This window comes from Nicotiana tabacum, chromosome 1 (genome assembly GCF_000715075.1).
Source record: "Nicotiana tabacum cultivar K326 chromosome 1, ASM71507v2, whole genome shotgun sequence".
NCBI lineage: Eukaryota > Viridiplantae > Streptophyta > Magnoliopsida > Solanales > Solanaceae > Nicotiana > Nicotiana tabacum.
Window position 1 is genome coordinate 17,432,841 of NC_134080.1, and position 12,432 is coordinate 17,445,272.

Genomic DNA, 12,432 nt, shown 5'->3' on the forward strand with positions numbered 1-12,432 from the left:
ATGTCAAACGTTAATGACAACACCTAAGGAAACCAAGGAAATCATCAACTCCAAAGGAATCCTCAGGATGAGCAGTCCTGGAACCCTTCTCAGCAAAACTCCCCTCGACGGTCTCGAGAAGGCACTCCTGATGGATCTCATGCAAGTGGGAAAGATCAATTTGAAAATGTTTAAGCTATCGATGAAGCTTTGCAAAAACTAATTGCTGAACAGGTCAATAAAGCTCTTGAGGTCTTTGCTAACCAGTTGCCAGCTGCACCACTCACACCCACTCCAAATAACAACACTTTGGAGAACCCTCGTTCTGGGCTTGTTAATTCAGGAAGTGGTAGAACCCCCAGAGAATCACAAGAGGGAGTACCAGGTAACTTAGTCAATTCTGATTTACAAAATTTAGTACTAACATTGCAGAAACAGCTTAAGGAGCAAAGTGACCGCATAGACCAAATACCTGGGGTGCCACCCGTAATCAAAGGGATAGATATGGACAAATATTCACAACAACCCTGGAAGCCAAGTGCTGCTCCCCTCCCAATTCCAAAGAAATATGCCTTACATTCACAACAAACGTCAAAGGCAATGACTTGACCAAACAAGAGATTGAATCAGTATTGGTCAAGGAATTCGGTGAAACACTCACTAAGGGTGCATTAACATGGTATTCTCTTTTACCCGAAAATTCTATAAATTCTTTTGCTGAGCTTGGAGATTTTTTCATCAAAGCACACTCGGGAGCTCAAAAAGTCGAAAAAAGAATGGAAGATATTTTCAAAATCAATCAAGGGGACTCAGAATTGCTGAGAGAGTTAGTGGACAGATTCTAACGTGAAAGAATGACATTACCGCGTGTACCTGACAATTGGGCCGCTATAGCTTTTACGAGTAATTTGAATGAAAAAGCTCCGAGTCTACAAGAAGACTCAAGGAAAGTCTTTGTGAATTTCCAGCCACAATATGGAATGACGTTTACAACAGGTATAGCACGAAGCTGAGGATTGAAGAAGATATTATTTCACGGTATCAAAAAGAAGAAAAGATAAGTTCGAGACGCGCAGAAACCGTAAAAAGGTCCGGTGAAAATAGGTACGAACCATACATAGGACCTGCGGGAAAAGACTTACGGTCAAATAGGACAATCAAGGGTACGATCACAGATCAAGGAATAGAGAATCAGACTCGTCATCAAGATTTAGAAATGATCGAAACACCCATGAGTCACGAGATGATGATAGAAATATGAAGGCGAGATTTTGTGGTTATAATTTCAATGTGAGTACTTCTGAACTCGTAGCTATTTTGAGAAGCATGGGTGACAAGGTACGTTGGCCAAAAGAGATGAGATCGAATCCAAACAGACGCAACCCTGATCATTGGTGTGAATTTCATAATGATCACAGGCATAAAACGACTGACTGTAGGTTTTTACAAAGCGAAGTTGATCATTTATTAAAACAGGGGTATCTCACCGAGTTATTTAGTGAGAAAGGTAAGCAAGCATACATGAAGAATAGGCAGGAGCCCCCCAAACCACCTTCTCCCACCAAAAAGATCGTCAATGTTATCAGCGGGGGTGAAGATATCAATGGTGTGACGTCCACTACAGCTAATAAAATTTCCAAAGTCACAACTACCCAAGGGAAACGGGTGCGGCATGTCTTAGAGGAAGAAAGTATTACGTTTGATGATGCTGATGGAGATGGCGTATTATCTCCTCATAACGATACACTGATAATATCTTTACTTGTACATGATACTAATATAAAACGAGTTTTGATTGATCCGGGTAGTTCCGTGAACATTATTTTGCTAAGAGTATTATGAGAGATGCAAGCTGAAGATAAATTAATACCAAAGGTGCATACTTTATCCGGATTTGACAATTCCAGTATTGTGACGAAAGAAGAGGTAATACTCACTGCATTCGCAGAAGGAGTTGTCAAAGATACAAAGTTTCAGGTAGTAGATATGGAGATGGCTTATAATATGATCCTTGGGAGACCATGGATACACGAAATGAATGTCGTTCCTTCAACCTTGCATCAAGTTATTAAATTTCCATCACCATAGGGAATATGTCAAATCCGTGGGGATCAACGTACATCTAGGAACATCAATTCTGTAGCAGATTCAAAAAACGAAGAAAAATAGCAATCACAGAATCCAGTTGAGGGCACCACAACACAAACCTAAACTGAACAAAGGCGGACAAATATGGACTCAAGGCCTGATACCATTCAAGAACCGGAGGATAACGAAATTATCAAAATAACAATTAAAGAACTGGAGGTTGTAGTGTTATTCGCATAATGGCCTGATAAGAAAGTCTACATATGGGCCAATTTAAGCCAAGACATGAAAGGTAAGTTAATTGAATTTTTGAAAACTAACGTGGACTGTTTTGCTTGGACCCACTCTGATATGACAGGAATACCACCGGAGGTAGTGACTCACAAATTAAATGAAGACTCATCGTACCCTCCTGTCAAACAAAAGAAGAGAAAGCAAGGAACTTTCAAAAATTGGGTGATTCAGGAAGAGGTTCAAAAATTACTAAAGATTGGATTTATTCGTGAGGTAAAGTACCCTAATTGGTTAGCCAATACTGTTGTAGAACCAAAGAAGAATGGTAAGTGGCGCGTTTGTGTAGATTACACAGACCTTAACAAAGCCCGTCCTAAAGATTCTTTTTCATTCCCGCATATAGATCAACTAATTAATGCTACTGCAATACATTAATTATTACGTTTTTTAGATGCGTATTCAGGATACAATCAGATCAAAGGTAGATGAAAAAAAAACTTCATTCATAACAGACAGGGGGACTTATTGTTTCAAAGTAATGCCTTTTGTCTCAAAAATGTTGGTGCAACATATCAAAGGCTAGTGACTAAAATGTTTCAAGAACATTTGGGAAAAACCATGGAGGTTTATATAGACGATATGCTCGTTAAAACTCAGCATTCGAGAGATCATATATCACACTTGTCTGATATATTTCAGATTTTGCGCAAATATAATAAGAAATTAAATACGGAGAAATGTGCATTTGGTATCGCGTCAGGTAAGTTTTTGGGTTTTCTTGTTTCTAACCGTGGTATTGAAGTTAATCCCGCACAGATTAAGGCCATTGAAGAAATTCCTGATATGCTTTCAAGCAAAAAAGAAGTGCAGAGGTTGACAGGAAGAATTGCAGTCTTGGGAAGATTCATTTCTAAATCATCAGAAAAGTTCTTTAAATTCTTTTCAGCTCTTAAAAAGCAAGATCATTTTGAATGGAATGAGAAATATCAGCAGACACTCAAAAATTTGAAGACATACTTATCAAGTCCACTATTGCTCGCAAAACCAAAGGCTGGGGAAAGACTGCTCATCTACCTTGCTGTTTCAGAAGTAGCGGTAAGTGTTGTTTTAGTCCGTGAGGACCAAGGTAAACAATCTCCGATCTATTATGTTAGCAAATCTTTATTTGATGCGGAGACACGGTATCCTCAATTAGAAAAGCTTGCACTTGCATTAATCATGGCCTCTAGAAAAGTAAGGCCTTATTTTCAATGTCATCCTATTGTTATAGTAACTGCTTACCCATTGCGCAATATATTACATAAGCATGAGTTGTCAGGTAGGTTAGCTAAATGGGCTATACAATTAAGTGAATATGATATCACCTACCAACCTAGAACTGCTATAAAATCTCAAGTGTTAGCTGATTTCATGGATTATTTTAGCCAAGGGATGCAATTAGAAGCAGAAAAAGAGTTGCAGGTGTTCAATGGAGCTAACCCCGGAACTTGGACTTATTTACTGATGGTTCATCTAACGTAAAGGGTGCTGGTTTAGGGATACTTTTGGTACCACCTACGGGTGAAACCATTCAACAAGCTATTAAATGTCATTTTATAACTAACAATGAGGCAGAATATGAGGTTGTGATTGCAGGTTTAGAACTGGCACGAGAACTTGGCATAAATCAGATTATAATCAAAAGCGACTCACAGCTCATAGTTAATCAAATGCTGGGGACTTATACGGCTAGGGAAGCAAGGATGCAGTAGTACTTAGAAAAGGTACGGGATTTGATAAAGCAATTTCAAAACTGGAAAGTGACACAAATACCAAGAGATGGAAATGTCGAAGCTGACGCCCTAGCTAATCTTGCATTTGCGGTAGACGTGGCAAGCAATGAAAATGCTTCAGTTATTCATTTATTTCATTCAGTTTTCGACCCCGATAAGAATGAGGTGAATTTTAATAACTTAACTTGGGATTTGGAGGAACGAGATTGTTGCTTTTTTGCAGTATGGTACTGTAAGCACGTGATTTTTGACCCTCCCCGAGAATTTTCACATTTTTTGCGTGAATATTTGAAATTGGGTCTAGTATAGCTATTTTAACTATTTTTACTTTATTTCGTTGCAAAAAGAAAAATTTCAAAAAAATATATATATAAATTTTAGTTTATGTATCTCTCATAAACTTGAAAAATACAAAAATTGCACTTTATTTTTGTACTTTATATAATTTCGAAAATTACAAAAAAAATATAGTTTTATTAAGGTTTTATAGTCATTTTAACTTTGAAAAATACAAAAAAATATTACCTCATATTTTATCTTAATATTTAAAAAAAACGAAAATTACAAAAAATAGTTTTATTAATATTTTGTAGCTATTTTAAATCTTGAAAAATATTTAAAAAGATATAGTTTTGTTTAAATACTAGTCTTATTTTTGGTAGTTATTTTGCTTACATAGGACTAGTTAAGCAACGTGTCCCTATTTCTCGGGTCCGGGCAAAAGAATAATATTCGGGTTCAAACTACCCGGTTTTAGGCCTAATTTTCGGACCTAGCCCATAATAAACCGAGTCTAGGACACATAGGGAACCCCACCACGCGTTGGGGACATAAGTCTCGAACCCCACCACGCGTGGGGCTCATTTTTCTGGGCAAACCCATTACAAAACACAGACAAACATTTTGGAAAGAAGAGGACTTTTGAATTTTTTTGAAGGGGGAAGTACTGTTCACGCTTCTTCTTCTTAAAGAAGAAGAAGCAAAAACCCTAGGAAAAACCAGCAAAAAAACCACCCAAACAACCACCTCCTTTCACCGTCGTCACTGTTCGCCATCGTCTTCTCCGGTCGCAGCCCCACTCCCCCGACACCATAAACAACACCTCCATCACCACCAGCCTCCCTCCCGTCACAGCCTCACCAGTCGACAAACCAGTCCCAAAACCATCGTCAAACTCACCCAAAGCCCCAGCCCTCTCCCGTTCGTCACTGCCCCCTTGACACCGTCCAAACACCACCAAACGACCACTCCGTCACGACCCCTCCAGCAACACCAAACAGACCCCTCCACTGTTCGAGCTTCTTCTTCCTAAAGAAGAAGAAGAGAAAACCCTACTCACTCCATCAACAACCTCACGCGTCAACCACTGCCCAAACCACCACCAAACAACCACACCACCTAGAAACCTCCATCGGCACCGCCCAAACGACCCCTCGATCCCCAGCAATGAATCAAACCCAGCGACCATAACCCTACTCCCTCATGTACACCACCCAACCACCCGTCAAGCAGCAGCTACTGCTGCTACATCGTCTAAACACCGCCTGCCTTACCAGCGAAACCACCAGTTCCGTCGACCCCCACGCCCCAGCTGCTGCTGCTTCCCTCGTCGGAACCACCATCGCTTCACCGTTCTGTCCAAACAGGCTCGTCAGCCCCCCCTCACGTCGACCTTACTGCTGTCGACGTTGTTTCATCTTTCGCGAGCAGCTCTTGGTTGCTGCGATCCTGTTTTAGCCGAGTTTTCAGTCTCCATTGAGGTCGTCGTTGTTCGTCGAGGTCCGGTACGTCGAGGTTGTTGTCCGAGGTTTCGTCGCAGGTCCAACGTATCGGACGATAATATCAAGTAGGTCATCTCTGTCCGTGTCCTTCATATTTGCTGTTTAGTAACATGTACATGCGTTTGTTGAAATACAATCCTAGTTCATGCGAATAGTATGCAAATGAGCGAGACGTATTCATATGATGTTTGTAAATTGCTATTTTTGATAATTAACTCCGTATGGTATTGAAATTTGGACGTGAATGTCTTTTCCGTTGTTTCGTTATTTTAAGTAGCTATTGGACATTTTGTTTCTTCATGTTTAAATTGTTGTTATCCAAATATTTGTTATGATAGGGGTTTGCGCATATTCTGAAAGGTGTTAATTATTTAGTGTGTCTTAATAGTTGTTTATACATGTGGTAGTAATGTTAAAATTTTAGTAGCAATTTTAATTCCGCAGAAAAATACTCGCTTCATCAAATGAGTTCAATTTATAACCCATGATCTCGCGAAGTAGCTAAAAAACGTAGTTATTTTAGTCCTGTCCTGCTTCTAAAAGAAAAAAAAAAGAAAAACAAATAAATAAATAAAAATGAGACGAGCCTCGCCAAATAAAAAATACAAGTTGCGGGGCCCTCTAAATGTATATATTAAATACTTAGATTCCAGGACGGGCCGTTTTAGTAAATTTCACGGCCCTACCCAAAATAATAATGCACTAGTTGCTTTAGGCGCGCCTTTAATAATTTAATTTTCCTAAACTCGGGTGCACATTTATGTGACCCAAATCTAAAAATCTCAACGGAATCGAAATATGTCTCTAATCACGGGTATATTGATTATGGCGTGGCCCGAGATGCATTTCCATGACGTTGTAAATTCCTTTTAATAATAAATGAGACGAGCCTCGACAAACAAAAAATGTAGAAGTTGCGGGGCCCTCTAAATGTATATATATTAAAAATACTTAGAATTCGGGACATGCCGTTTAGCAAATTTTACGGCCTTCCCCAAAATAACAATACGTTAGTTGCTTTAGGCGCGTCTTAATAATTTATTTTTCTTAATTCGGGTGCACATTTATGTGACCCAAATCCAAATCTCAACCGAGTCGAGATATGTCAGTAACCACGGGTGCATTGATGTGACGTGGTTCGAGATATATTTTCACGACGTTGCAATTCTCGTAAAAAATAATAATAAAAGCGGTTAAGAGTTTAAAACTTGCACATAGGTTTAACATGTACAAAAATCAGATAATCAGGCCAAATATAACAGTTGAGCGACCGTGCTAGAACCACGGAACTCGGGAATGCCTAACACCTTCTCCCGGGTTAACAGAATTCCTTATCCGGATTTCTGGTATGCAGACTGTAATATATAGTCATTCTTTTCCTCGATTCGGGATTAAAATTAGTGACTTGGGACACCCTAAATCTCCCAAGTGGCGATTCTGAAATAAATAAATAAATCCCCTTTCGATTGTCCTTTAATTGGAAAAAACTCCCCTTGCGCCCTCCCGGGTGCGTAAAAAGGAGATGTGACAGCTCTGGCGACTCTGCTGGGGAAATGGACCCAGAACCACTGGTTCAGGGTTAAGAATTCGAGCTTAGAATAATTGTTCTTATTTGGCTTTATTTATTATCTGATTTTTACATGTTTGAGCCTAATGTGCTAAATGCTGCTTTTACCGCTTTGATATTATTTGAATTGTATATAAATTGTGTCGAAACCTTTCTCTTCTTACCTCCGCGGATGTGCTTACTGGTTGAGACTCCCTATTCTGTTAGTGTCATACCTTAAATAAAAGAGGCTCGGAAAGTTTCTAAGCCGGCTGGCCTTTTGGTTCCCGAAAAGGAGCTCCTTCCTCAGCTCGAGTTGTCCGCTCGGGTACACTGTCTAGAACACCGACCCAGGCTTTTGAACCTAGTATAACAAAGCCACATGCCGGATCCCTAGTAGGAACGTTTATTTGCATCATGTGCATTTGACTTAGGGGACTCAACAAAGGGGTTGGGTCCGTCTAGGACAAGCAACCTGAAAATAATAGACCAGCTTTTGGCATCCTATGTGCTACATGTTGTATTTAGTCAAGGGCGAATGGGTCATTTGGTCATTTCCAGCATAGTGTTATTTTAATCAAAGCATGGGGAACATTTGTGGAATCCAAGAAGCCTTGGAATTCCCTATGTCCCCCACGCTTGCGTTTTGGGAAAGCACAGGGGGAACATTTGTGGAATCCAAGAAGCCTTGGAATTCCCCTATGTCCCCCACGCTTCATTTTTTGAAAAAGCACATGGGGAACATTGGCGGAATCCAAGAGGTCTTGAAATTCCCTATGTCCCCCATGCCACATTTTTGAAAATATAATAAATATAACAAAATATATATATATATATATATATATATATATATATATATATATATATATATATATATATATATATATATATATATATATATAAACGTATCGTAATTCAAAAAAAAAATATTTTGTATGTTTTCATCATCATCCACAAGTTAGAAATAGTGGAAAAGATGAGAAAATAACAGTGCAAAGATGTGATTACTTATTGTTAGAAAAAAAAATGTCCAAGTAGTGTCGAAACTCTAAGAAAATATATATGTCTTATTAGTTAGTTTTATTAACAACAAAGGAAAAGTAGAAAAAATCATCATTGTTTTGTTTTGTTTTTCAAAAAAAAAAATAGTTTGTCTTGCCATAAAAAAAAAGAGTAAAAAAAAAGGGGTCTTATTTTTAAAATAGGTTTATTTATTTGTTTATGAAAATGCTGAAATTAAAATAATCCAAAAATATTTTCCATTATTGACTTCTTTAGAAAGTCTTTCTAATTGTTAAAAAAAAAAACATATATATATAAAAAAAAAAACCCCGAAAATATTTTGATCCTTCTTTCAAAATACAAAAGAAAATTCAAAATTCAAAAAACATTTTGAGAAACATTTCTTTATCTTTGTAAAATCCGAAAAATATTTTCTTCTTTTCTTTAGAATAAAAAAAAACGAAAATTCAAAAAATATATCTTAGAAGTCTTTCTTTAAAAAAAAAATCAATCAAAATCAATCAAAAAATAATACTTCCTTTCTTCTTTTAAAGCCTTTCTCAAATTCAAAAAAATTTAGTTCATCTGTTTATTCCTGATTGCCCGAACTACGCGGGTTTGATTCTCATCGGATGTGAGATACGTAGGCAACCCTCATCGGGTCCAACCCCCTTTTGCTAAAAAGCCAAAAACAAATAATAATGAAAATAAAAAAAAAACATGTCAAGATTTTTTTCATAAATAAGTCGGGTGATGTCCAACTTCCCCTTTTACAAAAAAAAATAGCAAAATATATATGTCAAATTTCATAAAGAAGTCGGGTGACGCTGTTTTATCAAGACATAGCCGAATGTTCCCGAAAGGGACGCCGGAAGGCTGACTTTGCATAAACAGCCACTTTTGGGTCATTTTTTAAGATTTAGTCCAATCGACCCACACAGCCTTAAAAATCTTCGTCCCCGAGACGTTGAAAGGTCGTGCTTGCAATATTGAGTTTTCTAATTTGAAAAATGATAAAAAGAGTCATAAAGAAGTCAGGTGACGATGTTTTACCAAGACATAGCCTAATGTTCCCGATAGGGACGCCGGAAGGCTAACTTTGCATAAACAGCCACCTTTGGGTCATGTTTAGGATTTTGGTCCAGTTGACCCACACAGCCTTAAAAATCTTCGTCCCCGAGGCGCTGAAGGGCCGTGTTTGCAACACCAGTTTTTGTAATTTTGAAAAGAAAAAAAACAAAGAGTCAACGGTCAGGTGAATATCGTTTGGATTTTTGGTCAAAATAAGCCGAGCCAGCTTCGGCCGCGTTTTAAACCGTTCTTGCCGAAATAGCCTTAGAGTATCTTTCAATTGTCAAAAGGTTATTTTCGTAAAAGAATGGACAGGTTTGTAAAGTGTCGTAAAATAATCCTCCCCGGCCTCAAAATTTATATGAAATTTGGAAGGGGCCACATTAGCAAAAAATAACCGTTTGGTTGCATTTAGCAAGCGGGGAAATGAACTGGCTATCTGTTTTGAGTTGGTAATTCTTTGATTAGAGTATGCAAGTTAGTTTGATTTTCGGGTCCGTTTGTTGTCTCTTGTCAATAGTGTGGCTAGTTTTTAATTGCAATCAAGTTGGTTTTAATTTGAAAGTTGGAAATACCAAAAAAAAAAATGTGTTTATTATTGTTTATCTTTTATTGGTCCGAACTACGCAAGGTCTGATTCATGCGGGGACATGATACGTAGGCAATCTCCATAAGATTCGACCACCACTAAAAAATAATAATAATAAAAAAGAATAAATAAATAAAGGAAAGTGTGGGAAATTTTCAGAGGGGCACAATTGTCTGACCGCTTAGGTACATTGTATCTCTAATATATGATTGTCTGTCAAATGCCGTAACACTAACGTTGATGACTTCTCTTTGCTGTGTTCATATATAGAAAAGTGGTTGGTTGTGGTAGCTCCTCCGTGCAAAGCAAAATCAAAGGACAATGGCTCAGAACCGCAGAACCGAGTGGGTCGGTATCGATGACCGACAACAATTGGTCGAACGGAACAACAGGTTGGTAGAGGAAGTGAAAATGCTGAGACAACATGTGGCAGATATGTATCAGGCATGGATAACTGGAAAAGCACCACCCCTCCACCGCCAAGTCTCTTGAACTCGGTCATTTCCCAAGCACCCAACACCATAATGGAAGATCCCCCATACTCTCCATCCCAGCCCACTTATGGCAGCTTTCCTAGCTATCCGAGTAGCTCCATCACTCCTCAATGCTTCTCCGTTCCCCAACACCATTTCTTTCCCCGTGACCTCAAAAGCCATACCTCACTTCCCAGGGACCCAACTCCACGAAATGCTTACCCACCCATACAAGCCCATCAAAAGCCATCTGGATCAGGTTTCCGGCCATGTCAACATGCAAGAATGAAGAGGTTGCTGAAACGAGGAAAGGCTCTCACCCCCATCGGGGTATCTTATGCCAGTCTGTTTGAAAGGATAAGGCATGCTGGTTCGATTGAGACACTCCCCGCATGCACTATAAATCCACTTGCAAGAAGCCTTGATCCGGCAGCGCGATGCGCCTACCACTCCAATGTCATAGGGCACAACATTGAGAGCTGTCATAGTTGGAGAAGGGAAGTAGAGAAAATGGTCCGAGAAGGGCGGGTTGTGATTATCGAGAACTTGTTGACGGAGGTCGATGATGTTGAAGCTGGCAATAGTCTTGGCAGTATTGATGCAAAGTTCAGTGGCTAAGATGCCAGTTTTTGATAAAGTAGGAGGACGCTTCGTTTCCTTGGTCAGCAAGAGAGAAGCTTGTGGTGGCTTATTTTGTTGTCATTTCTGTTGTTCGGATTTAGGGTTATAAGTCGGACATTGTCTTGCCCAGTTTGTTTAGGATTTTGTTCTGGATTGTTTTGTTTGTTTTGTTATTTAAACCATTTCACCGGCAATCTAATGCAAATTCCGGTCTTCTTTTGTTTAGTCTTCTTATCATTTTTATTCAACGCCGATTCTAGTGACATGACATGCGCACATAGTTTGGGCCTAATCTTTAAAGTTAATCATAAAATCCCAGAAAGGCGATCAGACCATTTAAAGGAAATAAGGACGGTTGAGATTATTCAGAGCTCGAGTCATATGGAACTGGGGCAAGTAAAACACAAAGAAAACCGTTAAAAGCAAGATTCGCCAAATTGGCATGAGGGTCGGTCATGATAATGAGAGTGTCGCCCAACGGTGCTTTAGAAATGACAAAGGAAAAATAAAACGTTTAACATAATTGTCAAGTCCAGCACCATCAGAAGAGACTACAAGTTTAAATTGTGTTGTTTGCACTTGGCATGTTTTGAAGACTGGAATGACGAAGGCCTTTTGTTTTGCTACCCAAACACTTTATCCTTCGCTACCCCTTTTGAGCCTTATTTATTTTCTTTCATACCCCTCGTTCGGAATTAGTAGCAACGAATAGAATACGCAAGCATGGCAGGTAAGAGAAAAGAAAGAAAAGAAAACAACAAAACGGAAAAAGAAGAATAAAAGAAAAAAAGAGAGAAAGAAAAAAAATGACAAAAATAAAGGATAAATGAGAAAAGAAAAAGAGAAAAGAAAACTGATAACAAAGAAAAAATAAAGAAAGTCAAATGAAACAGAGGAATTGGGAACTACGTTTGACCTGATTCCTCAAAGAGGATACGTAGGCGCTTCACGGCTCGGTCATAGTTTTAAAAAAAATGAAAAAAAATCAATTAGGATATCCCCAAGAAAGAAACCGGGGCAGAGGTTGCGTTTGTTGTAAATAAATCTAGTTCCGAAGGTTGTAGTTTTTAACCCCGAATTTATTTTGAATTTTTGAGCCTTTTATACCCTTTCTTTCTAGCCCTATCCAAAACCCACATTACGGTCCAAAGAAAGACCTTCCGATCAGTCTTCAAAAGATGCCAAGTCAGACCAATGAAGAGTCTTACCGGCGAACCTAACATTCTGTTCCACAGCAGAAAAGACTCTAATCTCCAGTAGAGGGAGTCATACCGGC